Source organism: Anomalospiza imberbis, chromosome 11 (genome assembly GCF_031753505.1).
Source record: "Anomalospiza imberbis isolate Cuckoo-Finch-1a 21T00152 chromosome 11, ASM3175350v1, whole genome shotgun sequence".
Classification (NCBI taxonomy): Eukaryota; Metazoa; Chordata; class Aves; order Passeriformes; family Viduidae; genus Anomalospiza; species Anomalospiza imberbis.
Genome location: NC_089691.1, coordinates 18799446 through 18806584, shown reverse-complemented (window position 1 = coordinate 18806584; position 7139 = coordinate 18799446). Strand labels below are relative to the sequence as shown.

The following is a 7139-nucleotide window of genomic DNA, read 5'->3' as shown; positions in this document are numbered from 1 at the left end:
CATCTCAGTGTGGTGCAAATGGCCTGGTTTTTCTTTTTGACTCTTATTGCTTTAGTTTTGTTTATTCTTATGTAACCTGTCAGCAAAACTTACTCTGCTCCTGGCCTGTTTGTGGTCCCCTGATATCGAGAAGGACAGCTTTGCTTCTGCTCCTGCCTGGTGCAGTTATCGTATCCACCTTCATTTGCCGGGCTAGAATCCTGTGCCTGTCTGTGTGAGTGGCACTAGTCACATTCAATAACACTTTGCCCCTGCATTTAGGCCTCTCTTCTGCACAGCCTTTACAGGCATGTTTACATGCCTCTAACCAGAGGAATTTAGGTGGGTGCCACTAAATCTGAGCCCGATGTGTTTGTGCAGGAGGTTTACGTGGCCCAGGGGTGCTGGGTGTGGGAATGGCTGGAGCGCGCACAGAAGGCTACAAATCCTCAGGGAATGTTAATTGAAAAGTCACATCAAATGCACAGCAGGTGGTTGGGACCATAATGGTAAAAAATCAGCTCAACCAGAGGCAAGTGAACGGCACAGCTGCCACTTTGGTAACTGGGGGTTGCTGAACTGGGGACTGGCAGGGTTGGGGCTGGGACATGGGGACCAAGCACTGTCCTGGCAAAACTGCACACCCATGTGACTCACACCTCTAACTCTTCATCAGCTTGTCTTTGAGGTAACAGGGCTGTGGAGGGGATGGAAATGTGGCCATACATGCTATGGGATTTTGACATGACTCAGGGCTGTGCTCCTCCTACAAGTTAAACTGCAAACTTCCTCTTTTGCAGAAGCAATCTGAGTCCCTCCCTGCTGCCTTCTTCCATCAGCTGGATGGCTGCCACTGCTCACTCTTCCCTCCTGGAGCTTTCCTTCCCCCATTCCCAAAAACTTTTAAAAGCAAGCTGCACATTTATATTTTGTGCACAGCAGAAAAGAAACAGCTTCCACTATTTCCTCTAAAGGAAGAAGTGTCTCATTTTTGAACATGATTTAACTTTATGTAGCTTTTACCTTTCCTTCCTCTTTTGTCCCTATGTTTCTTGACACAAAAATACTGGTTTTCACAAGGATTATGTAGAATTATTGAGTTCAAAGGACTGTGAGATTCTCTGAATCTGCCTTGATGTGGAATAAAGGAAATAACTAAGAAACATGCCACAGCCTTTTTCCTCCCTTTCCATGCCGCTTTCCTAATAAAGCAGATGAGAGACAGATTTTGCTTACAGCATTCATAGATGGCACAGTGCTCCTAACCCTCTCCCTGCTCCCCCTCACTGCCCAGGAGCTGTAAGCAAGGACGCAGGAGTCACATCAGAGGCCAGCAACACTTCTACCTGATACTGCATTCCCAGCTTGCTCTGTGCCTCCCTGTCTAAGGTGTCAGATTCCTGCTAGAGGTATTTGTAAACAAAGCCCGAGAAAACTCCTAACTTTGCCTGGAGCAGTGCAGCATGAACATTATAGTCATGGAGTGAAAGCCTCAAGGAGGAGCACAGATGCAGCTGTAACCTACCCCACGGCACTGAGCTGTGAGCAGAGGGGGAGCAGCATTCAGCTGCTCTGTGTGCACACACCCCACACTTTTCCTTCTCTTTATCAGTGTCTAATTGAATTCCAGTCAACCTGAACAAAAATCCATACTTGTTGTAGGCAGGAAATAAGGATGTGTTGGAAAATCAGTGTGAATGAGTTTTAGCCATGGGTTGGAAAAGAATACATGCAGAGTAGCTGAATTATCAGAAAATTCTCAGGTGCTATTTGATAGCAAATGTTTTTAAATGGCAGATCATGACATCAAGATGGCATTTTTCCACCCAGAATTAATCCAGGAGTGGCCTAGTCAGTATTTTCTCTGTATGTGGCACTCCAGTTGATAGTACTGGGTTATATTAATATTGCTTTTAATAGAAGCATTTATGACTTTTTTAAAAGTGTCCCTTGATAGCTTACAACTAGGAATTCCCTGGAAATGTCTTCATATAGGAATTTAGATATTTTTGATATGAAATAGTTTAGCCCTTGTTTGGAAACAGAGGCAGGAAAACACTTGTTTCCTAACACCAGTTACCAGAAGACTCTGCCTCTTGCAGCCAGCACTACAGCACAGATCTGTCCCTGCATTATTGGGCTACTGACTCAACACTTTTAATCACATTTGGGTTAAAATGGTCTGCTTAACTTAAATACAGAATGGGAAAGAGTTTCATCATTGCCTTGATGTTTTTGGTTTTCTACTCAGGTTGAGTAACTTCGGGTTTGGTGGTCACTGTGCCTAGAGCTACACATAGCAGGGTTTTCCAAGCAGTTTATGAGATCAACCATTCTTTTAGAGCTGATACCTTCCATCCAGCAGCATAAGCCCATCTCACCTCCTTGCTGTCCCTGGGAGCCTGATGTGCTTTGGGAGTGAGGGTGTGGAGAGGGTGGAGGGGCTGCCTGCTGGGTAATGGCCTTAGCTGGGCCATTCTGGATGTGGCCCAGGGACCTCACACTCTTATGGCCACCACCAGAAGCACCCACAGAGAGGGATAAGTGTTATAGTGCAGCATAATCCACTCTTCAGCCTCAATGAGGAAGATGGGATCATGCTGCCTTCCATTCTCAGATAATAACCATTTAATGGAGGCAGTTACAAGACCTATATATAGGGATGATTTTAGCTGCCATCTTTATCCTTAACAGGAAGGGACTGGTGCTTTGGACAGGTGGCAATTTTATGCTACTCACCCACCTCCATATCTTTTTATCTGAATGTGCACTATGTGGTTATGTTTCCATTTGGATGACTTTCATGTTCTTTAGATGGCAAATGTTTTATGAAAAATGATAAAGAATAAGAAGAGGTTCAGGTAGAAACTAAACTGAAACCAGGTTGAGATCTGCTGATGAATGACCCACCTAGGCCTTGTTTGCCTGTGCCTGGAAATTTGGGAGAGGTTTATGATGAGCTGTTTGTGTAACCAAGCTATGCAAACTAGTAAAAACAAGTCATGTGAAAGAGAGAGGGAACATTGACTGCTTTGACAACTGCTTTGCCATTGCTAAGGAAACTGCTCCCTTGGTAACCATGGTCAGTACATCTGTCTTATTTTATCTCCAATTCTCACGTAGACACCATCATGGAAAGAATATTAACACAACCAAAACACAAACATTTCAGAAAAGCACAAGGCTTATATTAATTTCCTCACTAAAAAGTTTAAGGGAGATTCTGCTTTGGTGTCGATTATGGCTTTGCCTTGTCTGAGATGTTCTCCTTAAATATTAACTTATGCAAAGTAACGATTTATTCTTTTGTTCTGCTTTGTACTTTAAAATGTGATACTTATTTTCTTTTAACTCTCCTAATTTACCTAATGCAATTGGGCTTTACAATAGGAAAGCCTGATGGCTGAGAAAGCTTTTGCATCTGTCAAAATAAGAGTTTATATTCTCTTGCTAAGGAAAAACTCTTACTGACTTGAGCAGAGTCCAACAAATGGAAGAACAACAAACTTTTAAGATGTCTCTGAACCTTTTGAGTTGCAAGCTCATGATATCAGCAAGGTCTTTCTTGACAATCCTGCTTAAATCTATTACCAAGGAAGAAAATCAGAAATGAGCACAGGAAAATCTGAGATTAAATTCTGGATGCAGGTTTTGTCACTTTTTAGGGAAATCAGGATATTTGTTCATACCTACCAGTAAACCAGATTTAAAACATTGGTGGAAGTACAACTTCACACAAAAGAATAATGTTTATGTCCACAAAAATCCCATATCTATCCAAGCAAAACAAATAATCCTGGTACACAGGATGCAGAGATTCCCCTAGGCTTTCTATCCATTCCATCAGGCACAAATGAGCATCCTTTGGGCCATGTTCTGCCTCAATCCTAAGATATCCTATGCTGAGATGTTAGTAGCAGTCAAGTTTTTCAGTAACTTCATAAGAGCAGCATTTTCCTCTCATAAAGGAGGGAAAAAGCTTGGATGAAAGAGGACATAAGAGACTATAAATGTATTTGTAAGTATCTGTTCTCAAGGTGGACATGGTGACTGCATGAAACAGGGATTTCATGTCATACCATCACATAAAAATGCATTCCTCCAAAAATGACAAGTCTGATACCTTAACTGCCAGGACTGTAGTTTGTGGATTTACTGAGAGTACATGTAGAGCAGCAGCAAACTCTTCTCTGGTAAGAAAAACAACCATCCTAACTGAGACCAAGCACTTCTCCAGCCCTGTGTCCCCTCTCCAGCAGCAGCCAGCAGGGTAATCACAGTGGTACCTCTCTGTGTCCTCTGCCAGTGTCCCAGTAAAAGAAAGGGATGTTTTCAACACACTGCACCAGGGAATATGGGAACACTCAGGGACTTTAGCAACTGACTGGTAGAAGATTTTGGACTGATGAACTGATTTTAAGAACAATGTAGAGGTAGAAAACCATGGCCTCATGGGGGTGTGATCATGCTGGCACCCCACTGTGCATGTCATAGGAAAAAGTTACTCTCAGCTTCTTTCTTTTGACTTATCCACTGGTAATGATATAATCTAGCAGTTATTTAACTTTGGCTAACACAGTTCAGCATCCATTTCTATAGCATGGATATTACAGTATCACCAACAAAGCTTACTTTCACATCAGCTGTGTATGAGTGAAGCATCCTGTCCTCACATCTGTTATTTCACCAAAGGTAATGCCATGAGAACTATTGTTCTGGTAGCTGAATGCCCATTGCAGAAGCTTTGAGACACTGGCAAGACGAACATCCTTTTACTACTCTGTCATACAGCCTGACCTTTCATTTTTACTGGAAGTCTTTGCAGTTGCTTTATTTACCCAGTCCCATTTACCATAAACAACATAGCAATTGGCACTCATGAGATGTTTGGTTTAACTGTATCCAGAAGCCAGAACCAGTTGCACCACTACCACTGGTACAAGGGAGTTGCCATGAGTCATTTCTTCTAATTCTTTCCCTCTCACGTCTCCAGCTCCAGTGGCACACCCATGAGATCTGTGCTTCACTCCCCCTGTATGCAAAATGAGGGCAAGAGCACCTCATCCTTCCCAGGAGCAGAGTGGGACTGCTGGGGTTATTATTATGCCCCTGGATATTGTCAGTGAGCAGTAAGGCCTGCACTTTCCCTAGGGGAGAAGCTCCAAGAGGAACATTATGCCCCACTGCCATGGTGGGTGGGGTGGGGACCCCCAAGAGTCACAGCCCCTTTCTCCAGTACCTGAGTGAGAGGAGCAGGCAGACCTGCAGATGGGGGCCAGGTCAGAAGGCAGCATCACAGGGAGGTCAAGCTGGAAGTCAGTGTGTGGTCAGGAGGAGTGGGTCCATCACTCAGCTGAAGACCAGCATCTGCCAGCTCAGCTCACAAAAAGGAGCAAATCTCCCTGGGTGAGCTTAAATGGGCTCCCAGGCCTGCTGGAGTGGGGGGAGGCACCAGGTGAGGCTGGTTAAGGTTGTTAAGACTCACCAGTACCTTCAAGGTCCCCAAAAATATCGCAACAGCACGAGTCAGCTAAATAAAGATATTTATCAAACTACTGAAGCCTTGACATTTTCCCCCGCTGAAATGCTAAGGAAACTCTGCTGACAATTTTCCTTTCATAACTACTCCAGAAAGCAGGGCTAAGGCATGACAATGAGGAAGATAGGTTTTTCCTTTTATTAAAAAAAAAAAAATCCAACTACCTTACTGTGGAAAATTGAAATGTAATTACCCCTGAGAGACATGAAGACCAGTGTACACAAATATATTTAAGCTTTTACAGAGGACCACACTTTGGGAAGCTTGTTCTAGCCTGTCTCCAGGTTTGCATGCATGTGAAGTCCTTCAAGTTTGGATGCAGGCAGTGAAAACAGAGCAGAACAACGCTTAGTTTAGCAGTACATGCTCTGAAGTGTACTAAGTACTGCCTGTGCACGCTGCTGAAGCTCCTCACCAGTCACTTACTGTGGGATAGGTCTGGGATTAGGCAGGCAAGGGCTGACATGTGAAATCTGTGCCACTTACTTAACTGCTCTGTCACAATGAATTGGGCTGCTCTGCCTGCGCTAGCCTGGAGAAACAAGTGGCGAGGCCTTGGCTGGCATATGCTGACAGAGTGGGGAGCGAGCCTGTCCCTCCGTGTGGCAGGGTGACAAAGCCTCGAGGGGAGGCACAGGGCTTTGCTCTGGTCTCTTCATGTCAGCCGAGGACCTTCTCAAAGTGGTCTCTGAAGGCTGATGCTCCCACTCAGTCCGGAGCGTGGGAGCCCTTGGGTAGCGCAGTGCCAAGGCTGCTTTGAAACCAGCTGGTCTGGTTCTGAGGGGGCCTGAGTGATGGCTGAGATGACAGGCTGGCTGGACAAGGGCTCTCCAGAAAGTAGGGCAGCAAAACTTTCTAATTAAGATAAAAATACCTTTGTAGTCTTTGTAGTGAGGGAGAGCCGCGGCACTCAATCTAAATGTCTCTGTCCAAAGAATGAGCAAGAAAGAGCTTTCTTAGATCCTTTACCTTTGCTTTAAAGAGACAAGAGATCATCTGACAGCAGGTTTGTTAGGCTCACCTTGCAATAACGAGGCTGTTGTAGGAGCTGCCTGCACTCTCACAGCTGAACCTGCACGCCCTGCAGCCAGAGCTCCCACTACCTCCACACACACACTACCTCCTCTAGACAAGATGATCCTCGGCTAAAAGAGGAAAACATCAATGAAAAGCAAAATGGGCAATAGCCCTGCAAAGAAGAGCTTGTTCCCAAATCCTTCCTGGACCCAGGCAGGACTCATTCCAAGATGTTGTTAGACACCTCAGCAGCCAGGCTGTGTCTCGTGGTCAGGAACCCTCCTGAGCTGGCTGGCATAGAAAATGTCCCTGAGCATGATGGGGAGAGGGAATGGTTTGATGAACCTCTGAAGACGTAATAAAAAGAACAAAAAACGAGTTTGGAAGGGACATGAAGATCATTCTCAGTTTGAATGAGTTTGCCCTTGAGACCTATGGAGAGCACATCAGCTGGCTCCAGCTCACATGTTTTCTCCAGCACTCCAGAAAAAAGAGGCAAAGTACAGTATGTACTTGTCTGCTGAGACATTTAGATTGGCTACTGACACTCTGCAAATGTTTATAAAGAAAACAAGATGTGGATGATAGCCATTTTCATTAAACT

General features: G+C 44.7%; 1 long non-coding RNA gene across 1 annotated transcript in view; it reads right to left on the bottom strand.

Annotated features, from left to right (window-relative positions):
• LOC137480853 (uncharacterized) overlaps positions 1-5418 on the bottom strand; it is a 27472-nt gene extending 22054 nt beyond the window's left edge. Inside the window, exon 1 of the long non-coding RNA XR_011003133.1 lies at positions 5219-5418. This is a non-coding gene — a long non-coding RNA (uncharacterized lncRNA). The remainder of the gene's footprint in view (positions 1-5218) is intronic.
• Between the last annotated feature and the right edge of the window lie 1721 nt (positions 5419-7139).